The sequence below is a fragment of the Chiloscyllium punctatum genome, chromosome 47 (assembly GCF_047496795.1).
Source record: "Chiloscyllium punctatum isolate Juve2018m chromosome 47, sChiPun1.3, whole genome shotgun sequence".
In the NCBI taxonomy this organism is placed as follows: domain Eukaryota; kingdom Metazoa; phylum Chordata; class Chondrichthyes; order Orectolobiformes; family Hemiscylliidae; genus Chiloscyllium; species Chiloscyllium punctatum.
Window position 1 is genome coordinate 32245840 of NC_092785.1, and position 22098 is coordinate 32267937.

A 22098-nucleotide genomic window follows, 5' to 3' on the forward strand; every position below is an offset into this window, starting at 1 on the left:
AACCAGTTTGAATACCTCCCTGAAGTCCATATCGATCATGTCCACTGTTCTGCCTCATGAATCCTCTTTGATACTTCTTCAAAAAACTCAGTTAAGTTGGTGAGACATGATAGCGCATGTACAAAGGCATGTCAACTGCCACTAATCAGTCCTTGCCATTCCAAATACATGTAAATCCTGCCCCTGCAGATTCAATCTCACAGCTTGCCCACCACTAATGTCAGGCTCACCAGTCTACACTGCCCTGGCGTTTCCTTCTCACCTTTCTTAAATAGTGGCACTATGTTCGCCAACCTCCAGTCTTCCAGCGCCTCACCTACTGTGAATGATACAAATATCTCAGCAAGTCCACCAACAATCAGTTCCCTAGCTTGCCAAAGAGATTGAGAGGACACCTCATTCAGTCCTGGGGATTTATCCAACCTCATGATTTTTAAGATATTGAGCATCACTTCTGATGCAATCTCGGCATTTTTCAAGATGTCACCACCTGTTTCCCTACATTCTGTATCTACCGTGCCTTTCTGCACAGTCAACAAAGATGCAAAATGCTTGTTTACTATTGCTCACATCTCCTGCATTTCCACACACAGGCTACCACATGATGCTTCAGGAGTCCTGTTTTCTCCTGCGTTACAATTCTGTCCTGAATATATTTATGAAATCCGTTCAGATTCTCCTTAACCCTTTTTACCAAAGATATCTCACATCCGCTTTTTGCCCTGCCGATTTCCCTCTGAAGTTAACGAGTTTTGAGAAGATTTACAAATCTTAAAAAAAAGGAAATGACATCACTTGTAGGAAATGATGTCACCACATGAAATGACAGCACCCACCCAAGGAAACCCAAACAATTTCGAAAGCCAGCGAAAACACTAGTGCGAAAGCACTAGTGCTTCATTCGGAGGCTTACTGAATATGTTACCTTGTATGGTGACGAAATGTCTGAAAATGAAACTTCCAGCTCAGCGAGCAAACCTACATCCATTCCCTCTTAAGTATACTCCAACTCCCCTCATACTCTGGTAAGAATAGACTCGATCTCTGCTGTCTATCCCTGACATATGCGTCCTTCTTTTTACCAAAACCTCAATTTTTCCCATCATCCAGCATTCCTACACCTACCAGTCTTGCCTTTCAGCTGAACAAGAACATACCATGTCTGGACCCTTGCTATCTCATTTTTGAAGGCTTCCCATTTTCTAACCATCGCTTCACCTACAAAGATTTCCTTGCAGACAACTCTTGAAAGTACTTGCCAGGTACTAACAAAATTTGCCAATTTTTAAACTAATAGATTTATGGGCTGGCCCCCACTGACACTTCAGTCACCTGGCCTGCCTTATTTCCTGAGAGTAAGTCAAGTTTTGAGCCTGCAGGAGTACCTACATCTGCATACTGAATCAGAAAGGTTTCTTGTACACACTTAGCAATTTCCTCTCCATCTCTACCCTTAACACTCTGGCTGTCCCAGACTGTGTTGAAACGTTAAAGTTCCCTACTATTACCACTCTATTATTCTTACAGATAGCTGATAGCTCCTTTCGAATTTTGTTTCGACTTCCCACTTACCATTGTTTTCTTATTTCTCAGTTCCACACAAATATCTTTCCTTGACATAATCACAGATTCACTGCTGTGTCAGACAGCAGGAATGGTTTCTCTCTCTCTCTCTATCTATCTATCTATCTCGATCCCTGACCATGTGTTTTCCAATTTTGCCTATCTTCGTCCTTTTTAAATTGTCTTGCACTGATATTTCTTTTTCCCAAATTTCCAAAATAATGGTCCAACTTATAAAACAATAGTCTCCCAGACATTCGTGAAAGTCGGCTCTGACACGTAAAATACTTCAACTAAGGGAGCAGCACTTACAGTCAGAGTCTTTCCTGTCCTCCATATACGTTTGACTGGAATGTTCTGATCAACATATTACAAAAACATGAGTTGTTGCTCTTGAGAAGATGGAATCATTTGACGGAGGATGCTAACAGGGCTGAGAAAGTTTGGTTAAATCATTGAAGGGACAAACCACAATCTGTGAAGATAAAGTGAGGATCTGTTAACTCACTGAATTCTGCAGAGTTTGTTTTCGGAGGTGAACAATTCCTTGTCATACTTAGAAAATGTTCTATTTTTGCTTGTACATTCAGTGAATAGACAATGCCAAATGCAAATCAGTAGATGCGACTATTTTATTGCGTTCTCTGCATTGTCTGACGGAAATAGACTTGGCTTGTTGAAACTTTTTGAATAAGCTACATAATGCAAAACAAAGCAGACAGTTCACTACTGCAATTACTGAATTTGGCGGCTCCAATCCATTGTGTAATAAAATATGACATTACAAAAGAAAAAAAAAATCAGCATACTCTGACTCTCTATTGTGTTCTAATCATGTCAGATGCAATTAACATGGGAAGTGATAATACAAATACTCAGCAGTTCATAGACAGAACAATACATCACAACACGTCTTTAAAAACTATTTTGTCGTGAGAGTACCCAAATAATGTAAGCAATATTAACCTAATGAATTGATTAATTATTATATTCTAAACTTAGTGAATAATATTCCTCGCCATGCATAATTGCTTCATGCATTGTAAAAATATGAAACCAAAAACTTCTTCAGGGAACAACTAGAAATTAACCATAGTCATCTGGAATTCAGTTTAACTCTCTACAGTGTTTCAATGTCGGAAATGGACAATGCAGAAACAGCCCATTCTGCGTACCAAGTGAATTCACTTTAACAGTGGATGCAGGCTTTCACGCTGAGCTGCAAGTTTCATTTAAAGACGTTTCATTCCCGACTGGGTAAGATCGTGAGTGGGCCTCAGGCGAAGCAATGCTGAAAATTCCTGCTTTATATTTATATGTTTGGGTTTCTTTGGGTATATCCAAACATATAAATAGGAAGTAGTAATTTTCAACATTGCTTCGCCTGAGGCCCTCTGAAGATGTTACCTGGTAGGATAAAGAAATGTCTAGAAGTGTACCTTTCAGTTCAACAAGCAACCCTCCATCCAAAACCTCAATCTGAGCTACAAATCTTCTCAAAACTCATTATAACGATCCTCAGTCTTACTTCAATCCCACAGAACTGGAGTAAAGTTATGCCACTGAAAGAGCTGATTCACGTCTGTATCAATTGAGTAAACTGGCTACCTTTCTGATTCCATTTTCCAAATCATGGTCAACAGCGTTGAAGGTTTCCAGACTCCGGGTGCAGATCCAAGTTCCCTTTAAATGAGTTGAGGGTTGCCACTTCAAGCCACCATCCAAACTGGGAAGTGAATTCCAAATGTACCATCACCTTCTAAATGGAGTCATAGAGATGTGCAGAAACAGACCCTTCAGTCCAACCTGCCCATGCCGACGAAAGATCCAAACCCAATCTAGTCCCATCTGTCAGCACCTGGTCCATATCCCTCCAAAACCTTCCTATTCATATATCCATCCAAATGCCTTTTCAATGTTGCAATTGTACCAGCCTCCACCATATCCTCTGACAGCTCATTCCGTTCACGTACCACCCTCTGTGTTAAAAGGTTGCCCCTTAGGTCCCTATTATATCTTTTCATTCTCACCTTAAACCTATGCCTTCTAGTTCTGGACTCCCTAGCCACAGGGAAAAGACTTTGTCTATATTTCCTATCCATTGCCCCTCATAATTTTGTCAACATTGATATGGTCACCCCTCAGCATCCGAATCTCCAGGGAAAACAACCCTAGCGTGTTCAGCCTGTCCCAAATCTCAAATTCTCCAACCCTGGCAACATCCATGTTAATCTTTTCTGAATCATTTCAAGTTTCATAACATCTTTCCGATAGGAAGGAGACCAAATTGCACGCAATATTCCAACAGTGGCCTAACCAATGTCCTGTACAACTGCAAAATGACCTCCCAACTCCTGTACTCAATGCTCTGACAAATAAAGGGAAGCATACCAAACGCCACCTTCACTATCCTATCTACCTGCGACTCCACTTTCGAGGAGCTATGAACCTGCACTCTAAGGTCTATTTGTTCAGCAACTCTGCCTCGGACCTTACCATTAACTGTATAAGTCCTGCTAAGATTTGCTTTCCCAAAATGCAGCAGCTCACATTTATTTGAATTAAACTCCATCTGCCACTACTCAGGCCATTAGCCCATCTGATCAAGATCCTGTTGTAATCTAAGGTAATCTTCTTCGCTGTCCATTGCACCTCCAATTTTGGTGTCATCTGCAAACTTACGAACTGTACATCTTATGCTCGCATCCAAATCATTTATATAAATGACAAAAAGTTGAGGACCCAGCACCGATGATTGTGGCACTCCACTGGTCACAGGCCTCCAGTCATTTAACCTAACAAGCCAGCCCCATTTCCCTCTGCCTAATGCACCTAACACTATAGGAAATTTAACATGGCCAAATCACCTGACCTGCACATCTTTGGACTGTGGGTGGAAATCGCAGCATCCAGAGGAAACCCACGCAGACATGGGGAGAACGTGAAAACTGCACACAGACAGTCACCCGAGGCTGGAATCGAACCTGGGACCCTGGTGCTGAGAGGTAACAGTGCTTATCACTGAGCCACCGTTCAAAACAAAACAGCCCTCACAATTTCATCACACCAAAATCCCTATATCATTCACTTGGTTAAATGACTTTTGACTGCCAATTCTCAAGTGGAATTGCAGTCAATTGCTTCCTGGAGATACCACACATCTGAGCATCAATGTACTCAGCTTTTATCCAATTTGTTCAGAGCATTTCTTTTGTCCCAACACTACTGTCTGTGATCAACACAAAGGTTTCGCTCCTAGGTAATGTCATTGACGAAAACTCTCATTTCATTTGCATGAGCACAGATTTATATATCCACTCAGTTTCAGGGTCTAACAGAAACAAAAAGAAATGACAAAAATAATAAACGTGTAAGTAAAGTTTACTTAGTCAGGGTTTCTTCTTTAATTGCAAATTCCAGAACTCACCAGAAATTTTTTTTTCAGGCTCCATTAATGCCGTGCTGGGTTGCAAGCATCAAATATAAACAAAAGCTCATTCGTGCACAAAGGCATTCAGCTGATCGCCAAACTTCAAACACAACTTTTAAAGCAAATTGCTGCAATTACACAAATAACTCCAAGTTAATTATAAAGTTCGGATGTTCAGAGAAGGCTACTGCATATTCACTTCAACACCAGAAAACTATTCAAATGCAATGATAGTGCACTCTCTACATAAAATACCGCCACTTATACATTTCCAAAGTGATTCCTTGCCTTAATTCCAGTGAAACTTTCCGTAATCACCCATTAAAATGGAAATTTCTGGAAGCTTCTCGGAAGAGATGAATACTTTCCCAGGCAAGTCTTGCAGAATCTGCGATGATGGGGATTTCACAGGGTCCCTGTAATCTGATAATAAATTACCGAGCTCCTGCCACTATGTGACTTCTGGGCACAATATGCCCATGTATCATTGTCAGTGACAGTGTGAACACGCAGCCGATCATCAGACAGATTTACACAAATTCAATGGTGTACTGCACTTACCGGGGACTGTTACAACCGGAAGTGTCATGTAAAATAATTTCCGCAAATAATATAATGAAAATGTCATTTTCTGCCTGAATCTCTGTGCGCAGGCAATATCGCTGTCCTCAACGCCGAGGTGATATAATCTCAAAGCCTTTCATTTATACCTGCTGGCATCGCCTGGGGGACTGTTACATTGCAATGTGGTTCACTTCATTTATTTAATAATCTGAACAAACAGGTGACACCAGTGTGTTAACTCCCAGTGGCCACAGATTATTTTTATTTTATTTATTTGGTTTATCGGATGATACATGTCTCAATTGGTCAGGAGCAAACAGAGGAAAATTCATATTTAATAAAATGATAGAACCCTTACAACGTGGAAGCAGGTCAATGGGCCCATCAAGTCCACACTGACCCATCCGCTCTCTCTGTGAGGTAGCAGGGCTAACCACTGAGCCACTGTGCTGCCCTCCATATCAGCATTGACACCACAACACCATCTATCCAACTTTAAACTCTCATTTCATTTCAGCGTTGTCCTTCCCTTGACTTTGATAGTTTGGAAATTAAATTCCGGTTGTTGAGTGTCTCTCTGTGAAACGTTCTCCTCAACACTGGGATGTGGCTTCCTTGGCTATCAGACACTGTTTTGTAAAGGGATGATTGTTGGTTTATGAAATCCAACATCACAACAGAATTCCTCACCTTGTGCTGATTCAGTTTTTGAACGGAACAGAATTTTGCCAATTAAGGCAGTAATTGAAACAAGTAAATTAAACTCACTGAAGAAAACACCCTCAACGGTTACATAAGCTCCATTCATTACAGAACCTGCTACTAGGACAAGAGTGTCCTGGACATGTTTCAGAGCTGGCTCTGAGACACACATGGTCTGTAAAGCAATTCACAGGGATGAGATACTCTCTCTTCCCTGCGGTGCACTGCACGTGCACACAGAACAAACCTGAAACATTTGACTGATAATGGGATGGAACAGTTTCAAACGAGATGGAACAGTGAGGCCAGGGACGGATTTGCACACACAAGGATGCAGAAATGTCATAATCTGGAAATGTTTTGTGGGAGCCATTGTTGTCAAAGAGGCTTGCTGTGATGGGGAAATGGGACTTGGTGTGAAGACTGATAAAGGACAGAAAACAGAGAGCAGGAATAAATATGCCATCTTAATGTCAGGCTGGTATTAGTGAGTGTTACAAGGACTATTACTCGAGACACAGTCATTTATAATTTCTATCAATAGCTGAGATGAGGTGATCATATGTTATTTTTGCTGATAATACGATGGTAGGTGGCAGAATACAACACAAGGAGGACATACGCACGCGGTGAAGGAGAAGGACAGGATCTGTGAGTGAATGAGCACAAAATAGTCTGTGCAATATAACATAGAGGAATGTAAGACATTCTTCGTTCATTTCAGTCTTGGAAAGATTCAGGTCATCTCTAAACTTTTAGATGCTTATCTTAGTACAAAATCAAGTAACCTTTGGTTCCATTCAATGCCAGTAGTTTCCTTTATTGTCTTGAAACATTTATTCGTCTCAGACACTTCTCAATTTGAGGAATTCAGTTCTGTGTTTGCGTCATTTTGATCTCTGATCATTGAACCCTTGCTGTCCAGTATCATTCTGGCCAATCGATATTGTACTCAAATGGACATGTACTCCCAACTCTCCATTTTTAGTCCCCCATTTATAAAGTCAGTTTGGTGCTATTTTGATATCAAATAGCAGGAGTGCACAAAGGGAAAATTATTGCCTGACTTTTTCAGAATCATCAGACCTGACTTCACAGAGTCCAGGATGGTATATTGCATCAAAAGTGCCTCGGGTCAAGAACGTCACGGAACGACTTATGCATATCTTGGTTTGTGGGTTTGACTGGGGTGGGACAGGGGCTGGAGCGTCAAAGTGTGGAAAGTGAAGCGACCAAGGTCCTGATGCACATTGACACCAAAATGTCTGGAAGTGATATCACTCTTCAAAGACCAGCATCCTATCATTAATCACCCTTTATTTGCAAATACACAAGCTTTCATCGTAGCCTCTTGTTGAGTCAGACATTTGACATCTCAATATCCCTGTCATTCATCCTTTTATTTCAGACAGAGATCCCTGATTGGATTAGATTAACAGCCCTAATCAGGGAACTTATATCCTCTGAGGTCCACCTGACTGACTTCATGACAATAACAGGTTGAAACAGCAATGAATTCCCATACGTAATATTCGGCAAATCAGGGAGGAATTTGAAAAGCTGATCCCCTCGTTACTCTGAGTACTCATTTAGCCAATGACCATGTGGTGGAAACAATGGTTCAAGGACGATGGGCTTTGGATGTCTCGATTATTGATGAGGTTTCTAGGGCTGGAGTGACCGAAATATATTGGAAACGTGGGTTTTGCTTTAACTGGATGGGGATTGCTACTCTTCAGGGGAAACATACTATCGCCATTGTGAAATATTTACTCAAACCAGTCAGAGTGCCTTAAACCTGGGATAAATCTCAGTTCGAAGGCAATTGGAGCTGGCCACTTGCAGCCAAAAATCTGTGTGTGAAAGACAAAAACAACAAACACGTGTTCTGGATCCATACTTCAGAATCCTAACCTTCAGGATCAAATACTTGCCCCACAGGTTCAGCAACAGGGTTGTTTCTGAAGCATTTTTTATTTAATTTTAGGAAACCTCAATAGCAAGTATGTTTCAGTAATGTGATACAGTTAGTGCTGAAATATCACCTTATTATTTATTATTTGTGATGAGGCTTGAGGTATTTGGTCAGCAATAACACAGTAAAAGGACTAACTTATGACATCTCACAGGTTTGAATTGATACACGAGAACAAATGTAAGCATGCAACAAGTTAATATACTTGCACCAAATATTACAAACACAATGCAATAGCATGAATTTACAATATTATTGTAATGGGGAAGAGTGATCTTCAGATGCATGAAGTGTTTATTCGGTTTGAGAATGAAGAATTTGAGTCTGAAACTCGGGTCCTAACTCTAAATTTAAAAAAAATGATGCATGAATGAGCAATGATAGATTGAGGAACCTTAGCAAAAAAGATCTCGGTGGATAGATAATTACTAAAGAGGAAGAAGTGCCTGAATGATTTTCAACAATTGTATAGTTGCCTTCAGGTCAACAATAAGACAGGAAAGGTGAAAGTGTGCAAGCCTGACTGACCGTGGATCTGATCAGGAAGCTTTCTGATTCCCAACCATTGACTGAGACTGAGCTGATAATGTTGGTGTAGAACAGTCAGGTTCATTTGTGGAATCCCTGCCCAAAAACTGCTTTGGTGAGCACATCCCACACGAATGTGTGTGAGATCCTGTCAAAGACCTTCTGCTCTAGGCTGATGAGGGCGACTTCCAACCCCCCTGTTCTGCACATAGACGATTCTATTTCTGAGAAGTGTGAGGCTGACAGTACAGATTAGGCTTGCTCGGAGTGCGTCACTGAGCTGAAAGCAGTTCTGAGTCGATTGGTGATGACCTTAGTCAGATTATTTCAATTTACATTCAGCAATGAAAATGGTGGTCAGTCGTCCCACTTTTTCTTCTGATTGTAAATTCGGAGGAGGTTAACTTTCTTCATGGATTCACAAAGGTCACCTGTTAGAAGCATGTTGTTGTCCACTTCCAGCAGGTCCTGGCCAATCACAACTCACAGAGTCACAAAAGTCACAACTCGTTCTGCTAAGCTGTCTCTTCTGCACGTCTTACTCTTTTTGAAGGACTCGAGGGCCTCGGTCAGCAAATGCAAAGACAATGGTTGGTGCAGCCTCTCTCGTGTGCTGTCATCGAAGACCTACATGACAGCAAGGAATGACCAGGAGGCTGCGCTTTCTGTGGGCTTCGTGTCGTACATTCTAGCACAAAAGCAATTGCTTATCCTCAGGATGTCAGGCTGAGATAATGTTGCAGAGTCACCTTCTTCCTTCAGGTTCTGAGCACAGTGCACTCCCCGGGCAATTTCTGAAAGACCAAATGAGAGCATGTCTAATCCTAATCCACGGTGTGGACCTTGGATGGGGAGATTACCTTGGTGGCTAATGACGTAGAGTGAGGCTAGCTATTCTTCTCCTCCTGGTGATCCTCCATGACATCAACCCCATCGCCTGCAGCAGGTGAAGGTGCTGCACCTTTTTCTGGAGTTTGGACAGTTCACTTCGTTTCAGAAGACCTTTGGGAATAAAGACAGTCTTGAAGTTCCCTCCGTGGTTCTCCCTTTTAAACTCCTCCATATTTTCTGGGGTCAGCAGTTATACGCTCAGATTCCACGTTCACTTGCTGACCAGCAGGAGGTAGTGGTCAGAGAAGAACACCGACTTCGTGCTGGTGGATTTGACAAAAAACAAATCCGAACCTCTCTCGCCTCACTTCACAGGAAAAGCACTGGAGCCTTGGTGAACGTCCCTCATCCACTTCTTCATAAAATCTTGTTTTTAGCTGCCTGGCGTTGACGGAGTAGGCAGCGTTCAGCATTCTGAACCCACTTGATTCCAATTGCCAGGCCGGTCGCATCCTTCTGTCTTCTTTTCTTTCCCGTCTCCATCTTTATCTTCTCTTCCTTGTGGCAGTGATTGTAGAGGAAGATGGCATCAGTGGTGTCTACAGCAGCAGGGTTGGCAACATGGAATAGGAAATCCTGGTGTCCGTCGTGGCATTGGTGTGGTCGGCCCAGGTAGGCAAACCCTTTATCTTGGATGAGTGGTGCTGGAAGAGCACAGCAGTTGAGGCAGCATCCAACGAGCAGCGAAATCGACGTTTCGGGCAAAAGCCCTTCGTGTTTGATTACACTGACCCGGTGTTAATGAGGCAATTAAACTGAGATATTAAAGCAAGAAGCGTGCAGCATTCACTCTCACATTCAATCAATCCGGTGAGATATGCAAGACTTCAACATGACTGAACATTGAAGTTATTGTTGCTGAGATATTGCAACAAGGTTTCGGGTGGAGCAAGAGGCCTGAGTTTCAGTAGAACATTTTTTTGAGTCGGGTCAATTAAAAAAGAGGAATATAAAATATCCAATTAAGGTTTTATGTAACACCCATTCCGAAATAGAAACTGAATTTAAAATATGACAACTACTTTGTGACATGATAATACTGCTTAGCCACTGCAGTCAGAAATCACCAAGATAACGAGATAAAAGCAGGTCAGACGTCCCACTAAAGCTTGTGATTTCAAATTAGCCTATTGCACGATAACCTGGTGTCATGTGATGTCTGACATTGTCCACCCCAGTCCAACACCGGCACCTCCACATTAAAACTAAAAGAAGTCAATCAAATCAGGGAGACGCCACATGGAACATCAGGATAACGATGCAGGAACCTTGTGAGAATGAAGAACAGTCCAACTCCAGTTCGACAAGCTGTAATCGCGAATTTTAAACTAGTTTGAGGACATAAATGTTTCAGAACTGTTATGTTTCTCGGAATATTAGGGGGGAAAAAAACTAGTTTTGTACAGTTGCATATTTATCAATCTTCTATTTCAAAAATAATGAACCAAGTGTGATTATTGGTGTCACACGAGGCCTACAAATTTTGCAATAGGTCAGAATATATGAAAACGAAGAAAGCAGGTGATATTGTCAATGTCTACATGGAAATGGTCACCTCCTTGATTAATAATTTTCCCTTGGAATTTTTCAACAGAAAAGAAATCAAAAACTAATGTTTCACTCCATGTTCTTTAGGGAAGGAAACGGCCATCCTTACCTGGTCTGGCCTTCATGTGACTCAGGACCCACAGTAATGTGTTTGGCTCTTAATGGCCCTCTGGGAAGGCCATAATTGCTCTCCTAAATGGTGAGGCGCTCATCTCATGTATGGCCACAGGACTTATGCTGCAGCTAGGAAAAACCCTAATTAGATCTTACTGGGAGCACTGGGAGGAGATACAAGCACCGCACCTTTGGAAGGAAGAAGGAACACAGAGGAGATTTACAAGAATGATACCTCTACTTTCAGGGTTTAGGTATGAGGACAGACTGTGCAAATTAGGCCTGGCCTGCTCTCTCTCGAGATGAGAACACAGGGTAGATAAAGATAAACCTGATCGTCGATTCTCAAACAAAGGAAAATAGTCTGTAAATTAGGGACAGTGTGTTTTGGAGAAAGGTTAAGGAGCACTTCTACACAGAAAAGGTTGTGGATATTTGGAAGGGCACGTTAGTGCCATTTGGCATTTAATGCTGCACCAGTTGTTAATTTTAAATCTCAAATAGATTTTGCCTTTGTTATGCATACATATTAAGGAATAAGTCACAAACACAGGGGTGTACGAAGTTACCTTGCAGATCCACCATTGAATGGCAGTTTACGCTTGAGGGGGCTGGATGGCCTGTTGCTATGTCCCTGTGACTATTAATCTCTTCCCAGGACCGATCCAAGGCGTTGACATTTTTCCTAAAGTGTGGTACTGAGAAATGAACAGAAATCAATTTTGACTCATTATAAGAGTTTCACTTTTCAATGATTCAAAGCAGATCTGCTTCCCTCAATCGTGGCTGAAACCGTGAATTATACTGATTTAGCAACATTTCCCTCACGTTTGTACTCTAGCTGGACATTGTATGGATTTTTACAAACCTGCCCAACCTGCCCAGTCACTTCCCCCCCAAAAAAGTGTACACCTCCAAGACTTGACATTATGACATCCCCCCACCCCCGCCCCAGAATTGGGCCAGTTAATTTATAGTGTCGCTCTTTACAAAAACGATTAAACAATTCTCACGTCCTACATTATCCACCGTCTGCCTGCCCCTCTCCCTGGTTAATGGTATAAAATATACATAGAAATATCGCACGAACTGACTGTGAAGAGTTGAAGTACTTAGAATACTGCTCGGAGCCTTTATTTAAGATATTTCTTAACAGGGAACCGATAGCCAGAGACTTGATAATTTCACTGACAGATTTTATTTTTTATTCAATGGACAAAGCATTGCTTCATTTTTAATCACTGGATGAGCGTGCTGTTACCATAGACAGGCTCTGCAACACTAGAATCGGAGAAGGCCATTCAGTCCCTTCTCCACTTTGTTACACACGAATAGGAGGACATTCAGCTCTGATTACTCTTGACAGATGCTGACAGACTTGCTCAGTTTTTCCAACAATTTCTGGTTTTCTTTTTGATTGACAGCATCCGCAGTTCTATCGGTTTTCATTCAGCCCCTTCTCCAGCCTGCTTCAAAATGGAGGTCTTTTAGTATGTGGAGGAGATAGCCTCATGGAATTATTTCTGGACAGTTAATCAAGAGAACCAGGTACTGTTCTGGGGACCCAAATTCAATCCCAACACTGCAGATGGTGCAATTTGAATTCAGTAAATGTCTGGAATTAAAGAGGCTAATGATGACCACAAATCCAATATGAATTATTGATCCACTCACGTCCTTTGGAGAGGGAAAACTCCATCCTTAAATTGTCAGGAGCACCTGTGATTCCAGGCCCACAACAATGTGGTTGACACTTAACTGCCCTCTAAGTAATTAGAGATGGGCAAAAATGCTGGCGCTCGTCAGTAATGCACTCACACCATGACTGAATGAAAAATGCCTCTATTTGAGACCGATACAGAGGAAGAGGAGGATTTAGCTCATTTTGAGGTGGTAAAGAGGGGAGGATGAAGGCCATTCATCCCGTCTCATGTGATTACAAGAACAGCAAAAGGGCACTTCGTCAATTCACACTGTTCTACATGAAAAAGCGAAGGCAGGAGGGAAAGGGAAGGTGTGAGGAGTGTGGGTGTGTGTGAGGTTCGACGACAACTACATGGGGAATGAGGGAAAGAAGGTGAGGCAGAAAGAGGTGATCCATGGAGGGAATGAATTGTTTAGATTACTTACAGTGTGGAAACAGGCCCTTCGGCCCAACAAGTCCACAACGACCCACCGAAGCGCAACCCACCCAGACACATTCCCCTACATTTACCCCTTCACCGAACACTACGGGCAATTTAACTTGGCCAATTCACCTAACCTGCACATTTTTGGACTGTGGGAGGAAACCCACACAGACACGGGGAGAACATGTACACTCTACACCGTCAGTCGCCTGAGGTGCGAATTGAACCCGGGTCTCTGGCGCTGTGAGGCAGCAGTGCTAACCACTGTGCCGCCATGCTGCCCAAACTGTGGTGATAGATGGAGGGAGAGCCAAGGCTCAATATTGAGGCTTGGAAATTTGAAGGAATGAACCTTTTTTTTTGAGGTAGCTTCTCCCTATGAATCAACATTTAAGTCAATGTCTGTATTCAGTCATCTCTATCAATTGCCCCGTATTTCATCCTTTCTTTATTAGTCTGTATTTACGCCTGCCCTATTACTCTTCACTTAATTCCAACTTTTCCTATATTTGATCCTGCATTTTCCATTGTATTTAACCATCTCTCTCTCTTCTGCTCAGTTCAACAATCTCCCTATTACTCTCTGTTTACTACTGTCCCCATTATTTTATATTTAAGCGTCTGATGAAAAATTTCCATTGAACTCGCTCTATTTAAACTGATGTTTGATTGTACAGTGTTTAACTCTGTCTTTGTATTCAGTTTTCTCCCTCCTGCTCACTAATTCGCCGTCTCATTATTAGTCTCCATCAAATACTCTCCACTCTGTATTTAACCCTCTCATTTTTCCTGTATTTAAGACTTTCATAATTATCCTGCGTTCAACTCTCTTGTCATGAGTCTCCATTTAGTTCTTTCTCTATTACACTGTATTAACTCCACTTCCTTTCTCCTTAACGTAATTCTCACTGTACTCCACTCTATTCAATATCCTCCCTGTTATTCTGTATTAAATCTTCTCACGTTCCAAAATGTTTGCTAACCCGTCATCAAGTTACTGATTTTATGCTTACACAGTATGTCACACTGACCCAGCTAGCACAAAGCTTGTTCTTGGAGTGAGCAGAACCCCTAACATTCCGGTTTTTTTTTCTCCTTCTCCAAGGACACCCGGGAATTCCCCGTTTTTTTTTCTTTTTTTTTGGTGTGTGTGTGCAGGTGTGAGACAGAGTGAAAGACACAAAGTGCACAAATCTTTATTCAATTGCCACCACCAGGAAGATAGGAAAAACACCCGAGTGGCCAGTGACAAGCACTGCCCTTCAAACACAGGGCAATGCTGTGTGATCAAAACAGTGACGGGGAGGGTAAGGACTAAATCAAAATAGAGGTGGACGGGGAAATAATGCACTCCACTCCCTGCGGCGCCCACCTCTCCCTGAACGACTCCAGGGTGTTGGTGGACACCGCGTGCTCCTTCTCCAAGGACACCCGGGAACATTCCGGTTTATAGTTGTCAGCCAGGACCTCCTGATTCGAGTAGGCTAACAGGCCCAATCAGGGAACTCATATTCAATGAGATCTATCTGGCTTACCTCTTTATATTCGTTACATTTTCTTCTGCATTGATCCTCTCCCTGTACCCCTGTAATCAATACTCTTCCTCTTGCTCTCTGTGTACTTCTATGAAATCTTCTCCCTGTTTTGTCTTCAACATCCCGCTGCCATTCCTTGTGTTCAGCTCTCTCCCTCTTAGTCCCTATTTAAGCCTTCCAATTGTATTTTTGTAATTCCCCCATTATTCTTGATTAAATTCTCTTTCATTTACAATCTTTAACCCTCTCTCTATCTGTATTTAGCCCTCTCTCTTGTCCCAGTGCTCTTCAATTGTCTCCGCCACACCCCTTCCAGAATATGTGTTATACGCCAGAATAATGAGAGACTGGGTGTCCCAGCCTCATCACTGATCACTACACGTGAACGTGTGATCGCCGCTGCTCTGTGCTGCCGCCCCTCTGGCCGCCGCTGTGACTGCAGATCCATCCAAAGTGCTGAGTACTCGAACCTCGTCCAGTCCATCGATTCCAATCAGTCCTGAGACAGTTTTCAAAAGCATGAGACCAGCATTGTACTTCATTTTGTGAAGAATACTCCAATTTCACCTTCTGCTCGTCAGCTTTTTCCACATGTAGGAGAGACTAGGACCTGAGAGCACAGCCTCAGAGTGAAGGATTGACCTTTGGAAAAGAGATGAGGATGAACTTCTTCAGTGTGGTGATGGATAATCTGTGGAAATTATTGCCACAGAGGGCTATGGAGACGGAGACATTGAGCATATTTAGAACCTGGTTCTTTGGATTAGTGATTGGGGTGGGGATCAAATATTATGGGGAGAATGCAGGAGTTTGGGACTGAGAAACAGACCATTCATGGTTAAATTCCACTGTTGACTCGATTGGCTAAATGGCCTAAATTCTACTCCTAATTTGTATGGCCTGATTGTACAATATATAACAATATTCATAGAGAGACACAAGCAGGTCCAATACAAAACATTATTTATATTTTGCATGCTTGGTTCAAACATGCACAGAAGAGCTGGCGTCCAGCCTTTCATTGAGTCTTGCTCAGTTCATAATGCATGCCTTTGAGCAGAAGGAGCAGTTCACCTTTCAGCATTCAGGAAGTACAGATACTGACATTATGATCTTTCCCAGGTTCCCAGAAATACACGATTGTGAGCAATCTGTGCACCGTGCCCTGCTGTACGGTTCACATGCTCATTTTCATTAGAGACAATCTCATGCTGAGAAAGAAACATATCCACATCCAGAGGGACTCAGTAACACAACCAAACCCTCAGACATACAGATGCACATTGACGTACAAATACACCCACACACAGAAATACAGTCAAAGTGAGATATGGGAACACACCCACATACCTTCGCAAGTGCACGCACATACTTACAGACGCGCAAAAAAAGTCAAAAAGAAATATGGAACATTCTCCCACATCGACGTGGGTTTCCCCTTGGTAATTTGGTTTCGTCCCACAGTCCAACATGTCCAGGTGAGGTGGATTCGCGATGCTAAATTGCCTATAATGTCCCTGGATGTGCAGGTCAGGCGGGTCAGCCATGCAAAATTGCCTATAGTGCCCCTGGATGTGAAGGTCAGGCAGATCAGCCTTGCTAATTTGTCCATAGAGTCCCTGGATGTGAAGGTTAGCTGGATTGGCAATGCTAAATTGCCCATCATATCATTGGATATACAGATTAGCTTTCTTGGCCAATGGAAATGAAGGATTACATTGTTTGCCTGCCAGAGTCAAGATCAGTGAGGGAATTGAAATATTGTCAAAGAATTTGGAATTAATCTAAGTACAAAAGATCAGATATTTCAACAAGTAAGTAATGTTTGTGAATTCCAAAAAAAGTGACAATGTTCATATCTATGCAATTTTGGCTTCTGTGCACTCGAATTGAATTCCATCCTGAGCAAAGTTGAAGAGTTCAGGTTCAAATAATCGGCTGTGGAGGAGAAAATGCGACTGTTGTCTCTTCTGACATGGAGAGAGCGCACTGACCTTCCTGAAAACTCCCATGACCTTCTCTTCTCCAGCAGAATCGCTTTCTCCATCCTGCCCTGTCCTTTGCTCTTCTCCTTTGGGAGTCAAGGGATCACTTATTCTGTTCATTAACAGATTAAACTGGGACCCGGGTCTCAGCTCCTATCAGTGATTTTATTCAAAACTGAACTGAACGATGAATGTCATTAACGATTAACGATTAATTATTGCACTGCACTCATAAACTGCTATCTGAATATAGACTGAGTCAACACATAAATAAATGAGTTTGTGCAGCAACAAAAACTTAGCAGCAGCCATCCAATTTGATGAAATACATACTGCTCTTCGATGTCATCTGTTCTTCTCACATGGTAACATATGAATTTTATAACATTCAACAACCACAGACGTAAGAATTTGCCAGATATGGCGAAAAGTAAATTCAGAGACAACCTCCTATTCTCCATCTCGCGCTCATTTGGACTCTGCCCCTAGCTCTGACTCTTCAGTCCGTTATGGACTCCATTGGCCACTAAAATGTGTCTGTCTCTCAGAGTGTTGAGCTGCAGGATTAAAACAAATGGTAACCAAATTTGTTAAAACCTTGCCAATCTCGTTAAATACAACTCATGCAAAATCAGTTTATTTGTTTGGTTTTATATATCATTCACAGATTGTTAATGATCAAACCATGTTCATACATAAAGTTGAGTCGGGTGTTTTTTTTTTAAACAAATCTAAATGCAGGTTGTGGCAGGTACTGAATTTGCAGTTGTCTCGGTCCAATTCATTTCAGCTTCGAGGAAAAAAAAAGCCGCAAGTCGATCACAAGAGAAAATGATGGTGAACCATAACGAAGAGTCTCATACTCCATTCAGCAGGACGGTGATGACACTGTACACAGGGATGCTATTCAGGAAAGATTCCAGAAAATAATACTATCCCGTGGAGTTTCACATCAGTGATAGTGGCCATTAGGTCAGATATTGCCATGACCACCAGATCGCACATTGAGAAAGGAGCAAAGGCACATTTTCTCTGTGTCAGAATGACAACCGCTCCTAAATTAACTGCAAGACAGGGAAAGGAAAAGCATCTGTAAATTTATCGATCAAGTTACCATCCGACTCAAGAAGGAGGAGGTGGATTCGGTCGGTTGGTTGGAGTTGATAAGAGATTGAAAAATTTCAACCTGATTGAACGTGCTTCCAAGTGACTATCTCATCTTTATGGCATCAGAACAAGAATTGGGATGATGACTCCCAGATGTGCTTCCAATTTGAATGGCTTAAAAATTTGCACGTCTGTTTATTAAACCATCCTACAGGATTAAGACTGCAGCGTATTTTCCGCCAGCAGAACCCACAACCCATATAGAGACACGTATTTGTGTTTAATTCATTTTCTCATTTCTACTCCTCGATCCATGCACTACAACACGTCCTGAACTCATCGCCTTTCCCAATCCATGGGTTAAATTTAAACATAGCCAAACTACAGATCATATATCTTGTGCACAGAGTCAATGCACGCACCCTCTGATTATCTCTCCTTACCTTTCATTTCGATATTTGGCAAGATGGAAGTAAAAGCAAGCTGGTAATGGTGGCATTATTAAAAGGCGAGATCTGAAGCACGAGAGGAATTTCTCCAATCTGTCGGTGAAGTTGTAAACTATCAGGTATCGTACACCTTCCAAGAATGGTGGTATCATTGGACACATCTAAGTTTGTCACAGTTTGTCTTCTCAGAGTAATTGGATCCAGCCTTCAATCTTGAGTCCCACAGTTGGGGTGGTGAAATACAAGGCTGAAAATTAGAAGCATTTGGGGTCTGGAGAAAAAAATCATCAGGTCAGAGATTAGGAGTCCTACAGTGAGAAACTCAACGCCTGACTGCACATTCCCCACCCCAGCTCCCAACCATAATAAGACTTCCCACCATCTACAAAGCAGGAGTGTGATGGAATAATCCACACGTACCTGGATGGGTGAAGTTCCAACAACACCATAAAAAGGCTTGACACCATCCAGAATAAAGCAGCACACTTTTGACTGACACCACATCCACAAGCATCCATTGCCTCCACCACCGAATCTCAGTAACAGACATATGTGCTATCTACAAGATGCACTGCAGCAATTCAATAACTTTTCCTATGAAGCACCTATGAACTCACGAACACAACCATCCAGGAGGACAAAGGTAGCAGATAAACGAAAACAAAACCCCTTGAAAGTTGTCCTCCAAGCCACTCACCATCCTGACTTGGAACTATATCGGAGTACCTTATTTGCTGTTGGTTCACAATCCTTCAATTCATTCCCTGTGTATTGTGATAAGACTGTTGGTGTAGGAGTTTATTTTGTGCTTTTTGTTTCAAAAGTGTGGGTTTATGAGAGAGGTGAAGAGTTGACTACTCGGCAAGTCAATAGATTAAATAGTTTGTGAGGTCTTGGTTTATTTTAACGGCTGGAACAAGAGAAGCAGCCCGACTGGGGATGGCCAGCTGTCTCATACCAAGAGGCTGAAACTGACTCAATGTCGATGCGGCAAGTTTCCACTCGCCATTTACGGAGACTGAAAATGTGGAGGGGCATCATTTATTGACGTTTTGAGGCTGTGTAGACTATTTCAGTGCTATCCTGAAATGTGTCCATTATAAAATGTGTTTCCTAGTATCTGTCCACCCAAAATACATTAAATAAAACCCAAGAGCTTCTTATTTGTACTTAAACTGTACTGTTGAATATTCTGTTCCCTTATTTCTTGTGCAGTTAATTCTCTTGGAATTGTGGTCATGCACTGAGGAAACTGCAGTCCCTCAAACTGCACCAGTCTTTACCTGCTGGCCATGGGAACAGCAGATCTATTTGCTAGAATCACTGAAGATATTCTGTGACAGATTAAATATTATCATTTCCCCTATAATTCCTGGACTTCATCCCTGTGTGCAGTGTTCACAATGTTCTGCTTCATGCAGCAGTGAACTGTTCTGTCCGTTTCACAGTCACCTTCTGATTTAATCGATTTATTACAATCTGCTTCCTGATCATGAAAACGAAATATTGCACCAAGAAAAATGCAGATGTCATTTTCTCAATATGCTACACGTCGCTCTGTTTTTTTAAAATTCATGTTTTAATTTTGATATGAACAAAAAAAAGCCATTGCCAATGTAGCATGGTTCTGTTATCAACAAACCAAAATGCATTACTGAGCCTGGATAGGTGGGATTTAATTTGTTTGATAGGGTTTTATCTCCATTGTTTCCATTTGCTGCAATTTTGTTGATCAGTGCTCTGACAGTAAGACACATTTGCGTGACTAGCCGTCCGTCAGAAACTACAGGATCAGAACAGTGGAGAGAATTGCAGTGACCCAGAGATGAAGAGCAGAAGAAAGTCTGTGATTTTACTTTTCATCATATCCGGCACCTTCATAGTTCTTTGGTCAGTGCATGTTATGGAATTATTTTACTATCACATTCGAGGCAAACACTTAGGACTTTGCAACAATACAGAACATATATTTGTCACGGCTGGCCTTTCACTGGCGAATTTAAGTTGCTGCACAAACACATTTGTTGATATGGCAACCCAATCCCAGTTCAGACAGCAAGTCTAGGAGATGATGAAGTATCCCTTCACATTAATTATCCAGTTACTGAATGAACAAATCGGCTGATAACAGTCCAGAGACATGCTCCAGGAAGTACATGTCATGAATGGGAAAAGAAATCACTAAAGCTATCGTGAATAGCTGGAATCAAAACACTGATCCGCATGGAAGACCAATGTTCCTTGTTTTCCGGTTCAAAAAATATACATTCTGCTTTCTGATGCTGATAAATTCTCAATCCATTACAGAATGCTGCCCTTATACCAATTGCTTTAATATTGCAAAATTAACGTTTGACATGAGACTATGAAATAATCTCCAAAAATCTAAATGCACCACATCCACTCCATGTCCCTTGCCACACTCTGAGGTTATCTTCAAGGAATTCCTGTATATCTGGAAAACATGATTTCACTTTCATCAGTGTGTGTTGACGTCATTCTCATAGAAACATCAACATTTTCGCGATGTTTCATGTTAAACTGTCTGTGTGTCATGGTTTTCTCCATTCTGCAAGTTTTTCCATGTTAGAGTGGCACTGTGACCCTCTAATCTTCCAGGGTGCTCCATTCTTCAGAATCTGCTGATTTTGGGAAGGTAACAACCACACGTGCCGATTTCAACTTCAATACACCACATTCCACAAAGCCAAATCCCAACCAACTCTCCACCAAACGTGCACGTGCGCACACACACACACACACACACACACACACACACACACCCACTTCAGCGGCATGAATTTTCAATTAATCTCTCAGCTCCTGGATTAATTTGAATGACTTTCTCCAGAACGTTGGTAAACTAATGTTAATTGTCTTCAATTCTCACCTACATTAGTGCAGTTATTTGCATCGTCTTGTGTAAAGATAGAGCTAAATAAGTTGTTTAATTGTACTGCCATTTCCTTGAACCGTATGGTGTAATTTTGGATCAGAAAGAGCGCACATTGGCTTCACATGCTCTGAGAAGCTCCTACATTCTGCATTTATATTCCCAGCGAGTTTAACCATTATGGTCACAACATGTAGGAGAAGTAAGCCATTCCCCCCGTCGAGACTCTCTGCCAACCAATGTGGTCACAGCTCAGGGAGATTATTAATGGTGAACGATTTTGTTTATGTGTGAGAGAGATACAGATCCAGTGTGCTGATCATAGATACCAGACAATGCAGAAGCAGGCCATTCAGAGACCGGACGGGAGGGTGAGAGAGATAAGGTGAGGGACAGCGATAGGCTGAGACAGGGAGAGACAGAGGCAGAGAGAGTAAGAAGCTCTGAGAGAGACAGGAATAGAGGAGAGGGACTCCAAGAGGCTGACGAAGAGAGAGAGAGAGAGAGAGAGAGGGAGAAGGCTGAGAGGCTGAGAGAGAGGAGGAGAGGGAGAGACAGGGAGAGAACAAGAGGCTGTGAGAGAGAGCGAGAAATGTGAGGGCAGTGAGAGACTAACAGAGCTAGAGATACGAAAGGCAGTGAGAGGCTGAGAGACCAAGAGAGGGTAAGGACAGTAACAGACAGT